This window comes from Spermophilus citellus (genome assembly GCF_964194105.1).
Source record: "Spermophilus citellus genome assembly, chromosome: 3".
Classification (NCBI taxonomy): Eukaryota; Metazoa; Chordata; class Mammalia; order Rodentia; family Sciuridae; genus Spermophilus; species Spermophilus citellus.
Window position 1 is genome coordinate 124,640,305 of NC_138184.1, and position 16,404 is coordinate 124,656,708.

Genomic DNA, 16,404 nt, shown 5'->3' on the forward strand with positions numbered 1-16,404 from the left:
TGATTGGATTGAATCCTCATCAGTGGATTCATTCGTAGAATGAATTAATTCATAGAATGATTCATTCATAGAATGAATTAATCAGTCTGAATGAAATATTGAGAGGTGGGGTGCATTTGGAGGAAGCAAGTCACTAGTGGCATACCCTAGAAGGGCTTGTTTCTCCCCAGCTGAGTGACAGTGAGTTAGGTCCCCATAAATTTCATATGCCAAAGCCCTAACCCCCAATCTGATGATAAGTACAGAAGTGGAGACTTTGGAAAGTAATTAGATTTATATAGGGTCAGAAAGGGGGGACTTCAAAATGGTATTTATGCTCTTATAATAAGAGATACCAAAGAGCTTACTTCTTCTTTCTTTCACCACCCATATTCACCAAGGACAGGCCATGGGAGGTTACAGTGAGAAGGTGCTCAAGTGCAAACCAAGGAGAAAGAGGTCAACAGGCACTGATTGCTGGACCCTTGATCTTGGGATCCCAATCTCCATAACTGGGATGTTATAGAATGTTTACGCAGTCTGTGATGGTCAGCTTTTATTGCTGTGACCAAAATGTCTGACACTAACAACTTGGAAGAGGAAAGGTTTATTCTGGTTGGTTTCAGAGGTTTCAATCCATGGTTAGTTGTCTTCAAGATAGAAACATCAAGACAATAGAGTGTGGTGTATAAAGCCTCTCAGGTCATGGCAGCTGGGAAGCACACAGAGAGAGGAAACTGATGGGGAAAGATAAGCCCTTCCAGGGTATGTCCCTAGTGACCACTCCCTTCTTCCAAAAGCATCCCACCTCTTAGTATTCCACTCAGACTAATTAATTCATTCTATGAATGAATCGTTCTATAAATGAATCCACTGATGAAGTCAGAGCCCTGATGGTCCAATCACTTTCCCAGAATCCCAATTCTGAATACATGAGACTTTGGATGACATCTCAGATCCAAATCATAACTCAGTCTCGTATAGGGTATATACTATCACGACAACCTAAGACAAGACAGTAGAGGTATAAAATAAGAATTTATAAAGAGTAAGAGTGGAGATGAGGGAGGGTATGGGTGAGAGACTGAAAAAAAGCTGAATTCAAAATTTAACCATCCATCTGGCTTGTTTGAGAAATAAAATTTAACAATTTCCCAACTTTCCATAGCACAAAGCATTGCTTAGCCCAAAAGTCTACAGAGACTGTAATTAGGCTTTTGTAGATTTATTCTGCTTCCTTAAAAGAGAGAGAGAGAGAGAGAGAGAGAGAGAGAGAGAGAGAGAGAGAGAGAGAGAGAGCGCACGTTCGGTATGTCAGTACTCAAGATATTGATTTTATTTACAATTTGAACCTCTCATTGGAAACAGTTTCATTATAATTTCAGCTTTCAGCACTGTGCCAGTCAGTTTTCTGTCACTGTGACAAAACACCTGAGATAAACACCTTTAAAAAGGAATTTTACTTTGGCTCATATTCAGAAAAATCAGTTCGTGGTCACTTGACTCCATTGCTATGGGCCTGTGGTGAGGCAGAATATCAAGGTGTGGAGCAAGTGGCAGAGCAGAGCTGCTTGCCTCATGGCAGCTGGGAAACACAGAAGTGATCAGGGACACAATACACCGTCCAAGGATGAACCATAATTTCTTTGTCTAGACCCCCACCTCCTAAGATTTCTACCACCTCCCAATAGCCCATGACTAGAAACCAAACCTTTAGCACATGGCCTTTGGGGGACATTTTAGACCCAGACCATAACAACCACCCAAGTTTTAGATGCATATCAGTGAAAGCAGTTAATAGTTGACATAAGAGCCTGGCACCAACACTTCACACTCCTTCATCTCATCTCCACTAAGGCAAATGGGAAGATCGCTCCTGTCAATTTCTTCCTAGATGAGGAAACACAGGTCTAATACCCACAGGTATTGAGGAACATCCAGACTTTCAATCTAAATGCACTTGGCTCTGACACAAGTGCTCATGTGCAATCATTTTATCATTGAAGATATCTCTATCCAGCTCTCAATTAGTTTTAAATTTATATATTTTAAAATGGATCATTTCCATTTTCCCTCTTATTCTTCCTAATTTCTGCCATAATGTTGCATTAGCATAATTACTTCAGGATTCACCCATTTTAGATCCTTCTTCAGTGTTTATGCCTCTCCTTGCTGATGCATTGTAATGTCTTGTGCCAATATCCTCTCGCACAAGCCAGCTGATTAGTGAGCACTTTGCTATCTATGTCTACAGCCACGTCCAGCCTACAGCATTTTCTGAAAAGGAGTTAAAACTACAAAGAGAAAAGCTTTCAGTTTCTCCTAAGAGACAATTGTCAGTTGCTTAAGAACTTTAGTAACCTGGTCAAAAATGTTCCCAGTTTTCTTTTCTTATTAAAAAAGAAAAAGAGAAAACAAAACAACAAAATAGATCTTGATGAAATCCACAGTTAGTGCTCCAGGCACTGCAGCTTGTCAGGAGATGGTGGAGATGTAATATTTGCAGGTGGAAGTTGACAAAGGGATAATAGCTGCAGTTAAGTGAAGTTCCTTAGACTGATTTTAACAAAAGCATCTCAGAGGTAACTGTAAATTTTCTGGTTAACACTTGTAACTATTCCAGTGAAATCTTCTGTGTTCACCAGGGAACCATCGAATGCTTGTTAGATGAATTTAAAACTCACCTTAATTGGGCAATCCAGTATTTCATTAATTCCAAAGTAGTACTAATTTTCCAATATGGATAATTAGGGTACACAAATATTGCTGTCTTTATCATTGCTATGTAACATTTGTGAATTCAGGCTCTTAAGAACTCTGTAAAAATATGGGATTAAAGTAATGCTAATGATACCTCCTGTTATAATAATCATAAAATAAATATGAAAAGTGCTTTATAAAATTAAATTTTCCACATACTTTTTCTCAATTAAATGTCATAACGTCCCTTTGTAAAATATATATAAGGCAGTTATATTGCCACTACTTGATAATGAGAAAACAATTAGAAGATCAGTTTAAAAAGAAACATCATTCAGGTGAATAAGCCTAATTTTTATAACTTGGTTGTTTGGTATGAGATTATGCTTTTTCCAGTACAGAAATGTATTTCTTCATAACATGGTAAAATATTCAAGTTCTTTCTGTGCAATTCAGTGATGAATTCCAAGACAGCTAGTACAGAAAAAGCAACTATATGAGTTTCTTTCAGTTTCATTCAAATACTTAGATGCAGAGAATTAGGGAAAACAGCCAGGCAGGGGAGAGAAGGAACCATCCGAGGTCCTATTGGGTTTAGAGCTGGGTGGGTCCCTGATTCTCTCTGAATCTTAGGTTTCTTTCATTTAAACTTGGGATAGCTATGATGACACATATATTTGTTAAAATTAAATCACATAGTCTGTTTAAAATACTGGCAGAGAATTGATGCATGGCAAGTCCCAGTCGGTAGCTACCATCATAGGCAAGCAGTAGAGGACACTGTCTCAACAAAATGAGATCATGGTGAAACAAAGCTTTCTAAACATGAAGAATTCATTTCCTTTTGCTCCTGCAACAGATTGTCACAAACTAGTGGCTTAAAACAACACATTTTTATTCCCCTAAAATTCTGGAGATCAGAGGTCCAAGAACAATGGTGTCAGAGGTCTGCATCCTGTCAACAGGCTTTAGGGGAAAATCCATATCCTGTGTTTTGAAGCTTCTAGAGGCTACTTGAATTCCTGAATTCACGTTCTCTTTTCAAAGAAAGCAGCATGGAATCTTCAAATTCCTCTCTGTCTCTCTGTTATTCTCTTTGACTTAAGGATCCTTCACCTACCCAAATATCCCCAAATAATCTTCCCATCTCAAGATCCATAACCACATTTGCAGAGTTCCTTTTCCTTGCAAAATCACAGTTTCCCAAGATTAAGACCTGATGAATACCTTTGAAGGGTCATTACTCTGTTTTGTAACCAAAAACTAAGCTAAAATTTGCTGGTACACAACTATCACTTGTCACTAGAAAGAGACTTCTCTGTGAGGGCTATATATTGTTTGGGTTTGGATTACTATTAGTATAAATCAGAATATAACATTGCAAGAGCAGACTTTGAGCTGGAGTTAACAGGATTTAGTTAATAAATACCCAAGGTCCACTTTTATCTTTGACCTCATTCAATATATATATTAGCACTTTAGACAGCAATAGAAGATTATCAGCAAATTGTTAGTTATATGAGGGTTGGAAAAAGTTAAGCCCTGCTCATATGTGGATTTGGAAAGCCTTTCAAAGGTGTAAGTAGTAGGCTTAATCTAGTGGACAGATTCAGTATACATTAATAAAAAATCTCCTGCTTGGGTCCAAGTAAGTCTGCACACCACCAATAGCTTCAAGTTGGATGAAGGTAATACATTGCTGCATCAGTGGTGTCTATGCAGAGCATTAAGACCCACAGATCCCTTCAGGTTTACTCTTTAAGAGAAGCTCAGTGTGCTTCAAAATGGGAATCAAGCAATCAGTTTTTGATAGCTGGGTATAAAGCCCTTCCAGTTGCTTTTACACATATATTTTGTTTAATTCTCACTGTAATTTCATGTGTGAAGTTTTGTTCTCTCCATTATACAGATAATAAATGTTAGACTGAGAAAACTAAAGTAAATTGACATGTCACACATCTATCAATTCAATTACTAAACATCACTTGACGCCAGATCTTTTTGATTCCAGAGCCCTTGATCTTCAAAATATATTTGCTCAAAGAAGTGACTGCCAAAATATCTATTATAAAATTTATACTACAGAAAGAAAAGTATTAAAGTCTGAAGTAGGAACGTGTTCAATTATAGGTAAGAAAGCTATTATCTGGTAAGTCAATAAAGGAAGTTTTACATTGTAACTGTTTACAGTTTTCTGTGGCGATCAAAGCATTCTATATCATTGCTGTTCAGCAAAACAGCAGGCAGCCCCATGTGACCCTCATATGAGTGGAATGTATCTATTACATAGAAAAGTATGAAAAGCAGTATAAAGATTCCTTAGAAAACTTGGAATGGAACCACCATTTGGCCCAGTTATCCCACTCCCTGGAATATACCAAAAGGACTTGAAATCAAAAACATACTAAAGTGACTCGGCCACATCAATGTTTATAGCAGCTCAAGTCACCATAGCTGAGTTATGGAACCAACCTAGGTGCCCTTCAATAGATGAATGGATAAAGAAAATGTGGTATATATACACAATGGAAAAGCTAAGCCATAAAGAAAAATTGAAATTATGGTTGGAACTGGAGAGTAAGTAAAATAAGCCAGTCCCCCCAAAACCAAAGGCCAAATGTTCTCTCTCTGATATTCGGATATATGGATACTAACACACAATAGGGAGGGATTAGGGAAGAATAGAAGTACAAAGTAAAATAAGCCAATCCCCCCAACACCAAAGGCCAAATGTTCTCTCTCTGATATTCGGATATATGGATACTAACACACAATAGGGAGGGATTAGGGAAGAATAGAAGTACTTTGGATTAGACAAGGGAGAATCAAGGGGAAGGAGGAGGTATGGGAATGGGAAAGACAGATAAATCAGACGTAACTTTCTTATGTTTAAATATGAATACACAACCAGTATAACCCCACATCATGTTCAACCAAAGAATGGGATGTTATTCTTCATGTATGTATAATATATCAAAATATGTTCTACTATTGTGTATAACTAAAAAGAACAAATAAAAGAAATTTAAAAGAAAAGTGTTCTTCTAGAGTGATGTATAAAGTTTGAATCAAGGAAGTTGATCATGAGGATTTCAATCATCTCCATTATTCTATAGTTCCATAAACTCAGGCAACTTGAGGGTGTTGGTGGTGTGCAGACCCACTTGACTTTAAATACAAAGAGGGTAAATGAGAATCAGAGGGTTTTGAAGGATGATCATTTTTTTCATATTACAACATCAAAAGATTCCTTTCACCTCTGTGAGTCAAAAGAAGACAACACAAAGAGATGATAGGTTTGAAAAATATAGCTAAGGGACTTATGAAGATCTTATCTCTCTCTTTTTTAATGGTTATTATCCAATATCCTTCATCAAAAGGGACAAATTCATCAATGGCTTAACTGTGAAAATAAATTGGCTGTAGGTCATTCTGAATACTGGGCCATTAGGACTATCTATCCAATGATAGCTTGGTTGGATACAAGGATACTTAACTCCTATCTAATTGGCTTTACTGTCATTGAAATAAAAGGTCAAACTAGGCTATTCCTATTCAGGATATGGCAGAGATGTAACAAGAACACTCCACCCTAGCTCTCCCACTAACTACAACTAGAGGGCCTAGAAAAAACACCCGAGACAACTGTGGGGAGATTCTGAACAAAGGGCTACTCACTAGGTATATCAGAATTTGATAAACAAACATTACATATCCTTGGGTTTTTTTATTTAATCATTTTTGTATTGTTATAGATTTCTTTGTTCTTGATCCCATTTGCTTTAGGTACATACTCATGCCCAGCATAACAAGAGTTCCATCAGTGACAGACTGGACAAATATTGGTACTCCCATAAGATTATAATGGAACTAAGCAAGTATGTGTAGCTGAAGAGGCAAGATAAAAGGAAGCTATAGGAGAAAGGGGAGAGAAAATTAACAAACTCTCAATAAAACTCACAGTGATTGATTTAGCAGAAGCTTTTGAAGACTTCCACAAGCTTCTAAAAAACTGTGAGAACATGAAACCCACCAGGTCTGCAGGATGAAGATATGCCAGGTGAATGCAATGCTATACTTATATATACTCAGAAGCTAAGAATGAGTGCTATACCCATATACTCAGAATGCAATGCTATACCCATATACTCAGCAGCTAAGAATGAGTAGAACCCTGTCCTCTCCTCACCCTGCATTTAGCAAAGATAAACCAAGGTAGTGACCCAGCTTTCCCCACCCGTGCTTCAGTCAGAGACACTGAGGAAGAATGTTTATGACTCTCACTCACCAGCATTAGAACAGGCCCAACAAAGAACAGTGTCTCTTTCTCATCCTCACCCAGAGGAAGAGAGGAGGGAGATCAGGAAGCCAGAGAAGGTGAGTCCTTAAGTTTGTGAAGTCTGTCCTTTCCTCACAGTGAAAGGTGAAGGAACTGAACTCCAAGGTGGAACAGCCAGGTTTGAGTTCTGTTACTAAGTAGCACATCAGTGAGAATGACTGAGTAAAGCTACAAGACTTTGAAAGCTAACGGAAATTCAAGCAGAGCCACAAAAGTGGGCACTACCATGTGTTCTGAACCTTCAGGAGTAATAAAACAGAAGATAAAATTCAGGACCAGTCTTATACAATAGTTCTCAAAATGTTCAAGAAATAATCTCAAATTACTCAGCACATCAGGAACAAGTTAAGTATCAAATCTAATAAGAAATAGCTGCACACACTAAGATGGCACTAATGTGAAAATTATCTGATAAGAACTTCAAAGCATTTTCATACAAGCAAGCATCATGAACAATCTGAATATATATATATATATAATGTCTTATAAGTAAATAGAAGATGTAAGGGGAAATCAAGTGAAAATGTTATAGCAAAAAAATATAATAACAGAATTCAAAAGCTCACTGGGTTGGTTCAGTGAAGGAAAGAATAGATCAAGGTAGAACAATGGGAAAATCTGGTCTAAAAATGAAAACAGATAAATAGATGGAAAAATAAATTAACAGTACCTCACAGACCTGTGCAGCAATAACACAGCAGATTTGGTAATTGGACTATTAGAGCCATGGAGAAAAGCAGAATGAATGGTGTATTGGGAAAAAAAAAATTTAAAGAAATAATGTTTAAAATGTCCTGAAATTTGACAATACATAACCTTATATATTTTATAAACTGAGAAAATCCCAAACAGGATAAGCTCAAAGGAATCCATTTCCAGACATATGATCCAATTTCTGAAAACTAAAGGCAAAGAAAACATCTCAGACTCAACTTAAATTTGACACATTACACACAAAAAAAAAAATAACTAAAAATGAAATAGATCTGTGAATAAAATGTTAAACTGTTACCTTTGGGGAAAACCACATGATTAGATGAAAAGTTCATGGATATGACACAAAATAACATGTGAAAGAAAACGATGGTGAATTAGACCTCATTAAAATTAAAAATGTTTATTCTATAAAAAACATTGTTAAGAAAATAAAAAAGCAAAACACATACTGGGAGAAAACACAAAGCACACATTAGACACAGATAAAATAAGTAAAGGACACTCAAAAATATGGAAATAAATAGTCCAATTAGAATAGACAAAAAAGGCTGGGAGTGTAGCTCAGTAGTAGAGAGCTGGCTTAGCTTGTGATAGGCATTGAGTGCTAATCCCCAACATCACAATCTTCTTAAGAAGGAAAATAAAGGAAAGAAGAAAATAAAGAGACTTGAAACAAATAACTTCACCAAAAAGAATGCATGGATGCTAAATAAGCATTCAGAACATGCTCCACTTCATCAGCCATTAAAGAAATGCAAATTAAAAATACTTCTACGTGTCTATCTGACTCGCCAAAATAAAATATACTGACAATACCAAATGCTTCTAAAGATGTAGAACAAACAGATCTGCCATTCCATGCTGCTGGCAATGTAAAATTGTGCAATCACTCTCCAAAATAGTTTGGCAGTTTACTATAAAGTTAAACTTACACTTACTATGTGATTCCAGTACCCTAGCCCATTCCTAGATACTTGCTCTAGGGCAAAGAACATTATGTTTACACAAAACCTATACAAGGATGTTTAGTACAACTTGATTTATAATAGCCTAAACTTGGAAACAATCCAAGTGTCCTTCAGTGGGCAAAAGATGAAAAAAAAATGATTGTAGATCATACAATCGAATAAATAATACTAAAATATATAAAGGCATTACTGATATATACACACACTTGCATAGATCTCAAAGACAACAAAACATACTTGGAAAAACAAAACCAATCTCCAAATTGTACATACTATAGGAATCTATGCATGTACCATTCTCAAATGACAGAATTCTAGTAATGGTGAAATAGTTAATGGGTGCCAGGATTTAGAGGTGGATGGCACATGATTGTACCATTTCCTTACTTATGTCAGCATTTATGAAGGATGACATGTGGGAGGTTTTTAGGGGTGACTGGAAATGTTCCGCTTCCTGATTGTATTAATGGTTACCTAAATCTACGTATGTAATAAAATTCACACACCACATGAAAAAATATGATATTTGTAAGCTAGTGAAACCTAATAAGGTTTGTACTTTAGTTAATTGTACTATTCCAAGGTTGATGTTTTGGTCAGGTGTGCAGGCACATGTCTATAAATACCAGCTACTCAGGAAGCTAGGACAGGTGGATTCCAAGTTCAAGGACAAATAAAAACAAAAAGGTTTGGGGATATAGCTAAGAAGCAGAGTGTCCTGGGTTCAATCCCAAGTACCAAAAGAAAAAAAAGTTTGTGCCCTGGTTTTAATTACTGTGGTTGTATGTGATCATATGAAATATTAACATTGAAGAAAATTGGGTACTTGATACATAGAAACACAATTTTTCATTTGGCTATATCTTTGTGACATGTAAAGTATTTCAAAATAAAAAGGAAAGATTTTCAATGATATCATCTTTGATATTTAGGGGGGAAATAATGGAACATATAATTCTCAAAGAAGTGAGAACAGCTTGATAACGGTGAAAATATTCCCATAAGATATGGAAAGACACTTCTGCTAAGTTATTATCATCTGGTCACTCTAAAAATAATGATGTTCAAAATAATGATGAAAATAAACCAATACCTGTGAATTTATTTCTATGTAACCTGTTCTGGGTGGACACAGTATTCAGTGTAAATTATTTTTTTAAACACTTTTTATGAAAATAGTCAAATGTAGAAAAGTTGAAATAGTTGGATAATGAGCCCTAAGATGTCCACTACCTACATTAAACAACTAACACTCGCAATGATTTGCTTTGTTTTTTATGTGTCTTCCCTTAAATCCATCTCATTTTTTTAGTATTTACTGCATTTTATTTAATAATGTGATTGTATTTTGATAAGATTTAATCTTTAACAATGATTATATTTAAAAATAGGCTTATAAAATCTCTGAAAATGGAACAATCCACTTTTGTTGTGTAACTCCAGTATATCACAGTTTATTTACATCATTTTAAAAATATGAGCTTCCACCAACAACTTATAAGTGTACCTTTTCCTCCACATTCTTGCTAACATTTATTGCTGTGTATATTCTTTTTTTAAAATTTATTTTATTTATTCTAATTAGTTATATATGACAGCAGAATGCAATTCAATTCATATTACACAAACAGAGCACAATTTTTCATGTCTCTGGTTGAATACAAAGTAGTCACAACATTCATATACTCTAAGACTTCATCTCACTCCAGTCAGAATGTCAGCTATTAAGAATAGAAACAACAATAAGTGTTGGCGAGGATGTGGAGAAAAGGGCATACTCTTACATTGCTGGTGGGACTGCAAATTGGTGCAACTGGAAAGCAGTACAGAGATTCCTTGGAAAACTGCAAATGGAACCACCATATGACTCAGTTATACCACTCCTTGGTCTATACCCAAAGGACTTAAAAACAGCATACTACAGGGACACAGACACATCAATGTTTATAGCAGCACAATTCACAATAGATAAACTGTGGAACCAACAAAGATGTCCTTCAGTAGATGAATGGATAAAGAAAATATGGTATATATACACAATGGAATGTTACTCACCATTAAAAGAGAATAAAATCATGGTATTTGCAGGTAAATGGATGGAGTTGGAGAATATAATGCTAAGTGAAGTAAGCCAATCCCAAAAACCCAAATGCCAAATGTGTTTTTTGATATAAGGAGGCTGATTCATAATGGGAATTGGGGGGGGGCATGGGAGAAATAGATAAACTCTAGATAGAACAGAGGATTATTGGATTCTTCCTGCTGGACTGGTTTAGGGTGGGTTCCTTAAATATTCTGGTAGGAGAGAGAGTGTGGGTATCCTACAAGGAAAAGACCTAAAAACCAAGAGGCAACATCAAAATATAGGAAAAGGGGAAGGGAGGGGGCATGGGGTTATTAATGATGGTGGAATGTGAGGATCATTGTTATCCAAAGTACATGTATGAAGATATGAATTGGTGTGAATATACTTTATATACAACCAGAGATATGAAAAATGGTGCTCTATATGTGTAATAAGAATTGTAATGCATTCTGCTATCACATATAAATAAAAAGAAAAGAAATATCTGTTCTCACAATATTTTTATTAGGGTCATTTATTGATTTTATATTGGGCTTTAGGATATTGCATATTTTGTATTATATATGATAAATATCAATTTACTTTCTTTAGTAGTTTGCTGTTCTGTTGAATTGTTACATGACTTTTCATAAACTGAACATTCTCTATCATATCAAAACCCTTAAAGAATTGTCTGAGACTTGTGGAGCTGTTGGAGTTCTCATGAAGAAAAATCCTGTATTTGAAAGAAAGCCTCCACAAAAGAAAGAAAGAACAAAGTGAAGATAATTCTATGCATCTTGTTGTATGTGTGCCTGAAATCATTATTCCTGGTAAGCCAATAAGTCAATAATTTTTTTCACTCTGTTCTCTCTCTCTCTCTCTCTCTCTCTCTCTCTCTCTCTCTCTCTCTGTGTGTGTGTGTGTGTATGTGTGTCTCAATTAAACTAGTTTGAGTGAGTCTTCTCTCACTTTATATTAAGAATACTGACTTTCAAACTTATGACCACCAAAATACTTTGCCAGTTTTAGTTGCAAGCTTTAATGATTTCTTGTTTTCTACTGAGGTTCAGCCCAATCCAGGGGAGTGAGGGTACAGGGGATCCTGAAAGAGGAGTGGCATTGGTGAAAGAAGAAGAGTGGGGACAACAGGTTGCAAGTTATTAACAACCTCCAGAAGAAATATCTGCTGCCCCTAGAGGGAACTTTATTTTTATACCATTTTTACAGGTGTTTTTTCAGGTAGTTAATGGATAGCTTCAAAGCCCAAAACTTTTTTGATTTACATAATTTTCAAGAATTACAATCTTTTCTGACATACATTGATTACCTAAGGTATTGAGTACATTGTTCAAAATATTTTTCTGTAACCTTAGCCAATCATGATTAAGCTTTTAGGTTTTCACCTCAATCACTAGGTACTAGGCGACGCAACTAGACCTACTATTCACTTCTAACTTTAAAGCATACCTATAATTATTTCATTAACCTTTAACTTTAAAGCATACTTATGATTATTGGTAAGCTTTCTTACTTCTAAACTAAAATCGCAGTAAAACACACTTAAAGTAGTGAAAGTCTATTATTTAAAAGCCTACTACTCTGAATGCCTCTAAAATATATCTATATTAATTTTACATTATTCTATTTTTAATTTCCAAGGTAATTTTCTTTTTTCATATGACCTATTCAACTGCTTGCTTAGAGAACTTCCTTGATCCTTGGTTAGAGCACACCAATTCTTATGTCTTTGTAATTTTTAACTAAAGGGCAGGCTTTACACCTCAAACCATTTGTCATTTATATTAACTATGTGTTTTCCATTTTCATCATAAGTTTCTGTGTAAGGCAAAGGAGGGTCTATTGATTGGGGAATGTATTTTTATTAGCCTCTTGTCCTCGAGGGGATACAATAAGCTAGGGTTGGCACAGCAATTGTTTCTCTATAGCTAAGCTGTTGTACAGGTTGTGGCTTCAGGATGGGTAGGGGTGGGGGGGAGGCTAGTGTAAATTGTTAACCATGGGATAAATATTTCTTGTTGTTTAGGCTTGAAGAATAACACCATTGTTTGTATCCTGAGAGATATTGAAATGCACCTCATGGCATGTCTTAATTGTATCCTTAGTCTCATTCTGGGAATTTTCCTGCAATTTCAGGCTATATGTACTTTAATTATTGATTGATATATGCCCTGTTATCCATATCATGAGTACCATAAACAAAACACTTAACATTGCTAATGGTTCCAGTTTCCAGATGGTGTGGCCCTGCCTCAGCATTCCCCATGCTGTGACACTGTCAGACAGAGGGTGCAGGAATGCCTTCACCATTTCCCCCTTTATGTTTTTGTTTCGAGAGAAAAGACTCAAGTTCCAAATGAGCTGAGCAAATTCCACGGTTTAGCAATCTGAAGATAACTGGAAGAATGAGAACAAGGATAAAAATTATAAATATACCTAAGCCACCATTAACCAAAAGAGAGAATAAAGTTTTTCCTGAGACTGGACTCTCACTCCTCCCACTGGGGCTGGACCTTGGCAGATTTCTTCTTCTTCTTCTTTTTTTTTCAGTTGAAAATATATGTCACTGGATTAGTCCAATAGAAGTTTGATTGAAGGTAAATATTTTCTTTTGAGTTCTTTTTATCCATAATTTCATTTAATCCTCTCAACAGCCCTTTCTGAAAGTTGCAATGCAAAACTAATCAAAGCATCTAAAGTCAAAGTGATAATCAAAGCAAGTAAAATTTTCCATACTATACAATTTCAATGTGACTTCCAATACTTTATCCCAAAATGTCTCTTTATTTGCTTCATAATTGTGCAATATGACCTCACACACTGGTCATAGTAAATACTCAAACATATTACTCATCTGTTGGAATAACTTTCAGTTGCAGCTAGCTCAGAAGTGCTTGAAATATCCATGTTCTTTCAAGCCTGACAGGAGCGCCTACAGGATGGGGTGAAACCACATCCTCAGCACTTGTGGTTAGCATTGCCAAACTACTGGGCCAGGACACCAAGAGTCAGGGGCCTCAGGGCATGAAATCCCTAACTCAATAATCCCCCTCCCTTAGGGAAAAAGATCCTTCCAGATTGCTTTCCACCATGACAGCAATATTTAGACTTTCCTCACAATGCGGTTACATTAGGCAGAAGATGATTGGCTTATGGATATTATCTTGCTTATGTATGATTGATGGGCACAACCCACTCAAAGCCTATAACAGTTGTATGCATTCCAAAAATAAACTGAGTTACTGTACATCAACTGAGGTTTGTCACCAGCCAGTTCTATCACCAGCTCCCAGAATCTGTGTGTTGATTCCACGTCTCTACCTCCCAGCGACTGAGGTAGCAGAGTAACTAATTGACCACACCAGTGACAGGAACATATGCACTCATCCTGCTTCATTTTTCTGAGGATCTGGATTTGAGTTTTAGCTTCATGGTTTATGGGTTTTTAAGTATTGTGACTTGAGTCCTTCTTCACTTCACCTTTATCTTGTCCATACAATGATGTGCTATCAAACACCATTAAATTGCATCATACAATTAATTTGTTTACACTTAAGTAATTGTCCTCCATACCCTAGGTGTTTTTAAATGCTCTTATTGTATTTGTGGCTAATAGAGAAAAATCTCTCTGAATCAAAGACTACTGCAAACAGAGTGCTCAAGTTAGAAAACGGGAATCCCAAATCAACTCTCAGGGTTAGAAGGCAGGAGCCTGGACTTGCTCAACATGGATTTTGAGGACTGTCATTGGGACAGCAGAAGTTGAAGTAAGTGAGCCCCTGGAAATAACAATTGTCAAATGCATGCTTCTTGAAATGTGCAAACACAGTCTAAAACTTTCTGCAATTGGTTGTAAGGATTCATAAGTCAATAGCCATGCCAGAGTCACAGGTTGTGTCCTCGTTAAGGCTGGATGAGCAGAACACACACACAAAAGGATCTAAATGAGAACAAGCCCCACATCTTCCACATGGTGGTTATCATTGATCCCATAGTAAGGAGGGGCTGGCAGGGGATGAGGGACACTGTGGAGCATGTTGGTAGGTCTGGAGCACTGCCTAAGCTCGCTGGCACACAAAGCACACAAAGCAAAATCTGTTTGAGATTTTGCTTTCAGCCATGTGTGAAAATCCTTTTGCCCTTTTTATAAATATGCCTTTTAGAGAACCCTGCAGTCTGGCCCTCTTATTCACAGGCAGATTGTGAATGAGAGAATCATTCCAGATACATAGAGTTGAGAACTTAGTGCCAGAAAGGAAAAGCTAGGGGAATTGCATTGTCTTCCAAAATGTTCTATCAAAAAGTCTTATTCCTATTCAGTACTACCATACATTAATATTGAAATGAGTGTGACTTATAAGGCTGTTTTGATTTGTGTCCAACAATTACTCATTGGATGCCCCTTCTATGCTATGCCTAGTGTGATAACCAGAGATGCACCAATGAATGAGACTCGCTGTCTAACCTGAAGTTATTTGGTCTAGCTGAAGAGAAAGATTAATTAACAGTAGTGACAGCATGGTGCCCATGGCAGGCATTGAGAGTGCTCACAAAATACTAGAAAGAGAACATGAAGATAGAGGAGAGGCTTCAGAAGTGTCAGGAGTGGAATCTACAGGCCTAGAGCAGTACCTTGGCAGGAATGGAAATTTCAAGTAGATATTTCAAAAATAAGAATTCCTGTTATTCCTTATTATGAAGGTTAATTTTATGAATCATTTTAGATGATGTTTTTGGATGAGATTAACTTAAGTTGGTGGACTTTGAGTCAGTTGGAGGCCTGGATAAAATGAAAAGATCAACCTTGCCTGAGTAATGGGAGTTTCCTGGCAGACAGCCTTTGTAATTATCTGCACCATCTGCTCTCCTAGGTCTTCGCCAGCCTGCAGGCCCATACTGCAGATATGGACTTGATAGTTCCATAATCATTTGAGCCAATTTCTTTTTCTTTCTTGTTATTTTTATTTATTTATTTATTTATTTATTTATTTATTTATTTATTGGGGGGGGGGGTACCAGGTATTAAACTCAGGGCACTCAGCCACTGAGCCCCAGCCCTATTTTGTATTTTGTTTCACTGAATTGCTTAGTGCCTCTCTAAGTTGCTGAGGCTGGCTTTGAACTCATGATCACCCTGTCTTAGCCTTCTGAGCTGCTAGGATTACAGGCAAGTGCCACTGTGTCTGACTCCATACCAATTTCTTATTTAAATAAACCCATTGTATATTTATGTGTGTTTTTGTGAGTGTGTGTGTGTGTGTGTCCTATTTTTTTTTCCTCTGTGAAGCTCTATTATACATATGTATGAATCAAAAAGGTAGCAGAAGCATCAGGCTTCCATTTAGATGCTGTGGAGAATAGTGGTGCTCATGAACAGCACAGATTAGAGATGTAGGACTCCAAAAGGTGGAAGCCATTGCATGCTTGGTTTCAATTCACAAGTATGAAGCTTCCGGAGGCCCTCAATACTGTAGAGGGCTGTTATTCAACCAGGTATAATTGGGGTTTTTGTCCTCGTAGGTAATTTTCCTGGCAATATGGATTGTCCATTTAGTTGAAAGTGGGTGATTCCACTACTAATCAATTTCAAAATTATTCATTTCTAGGGCAAATTG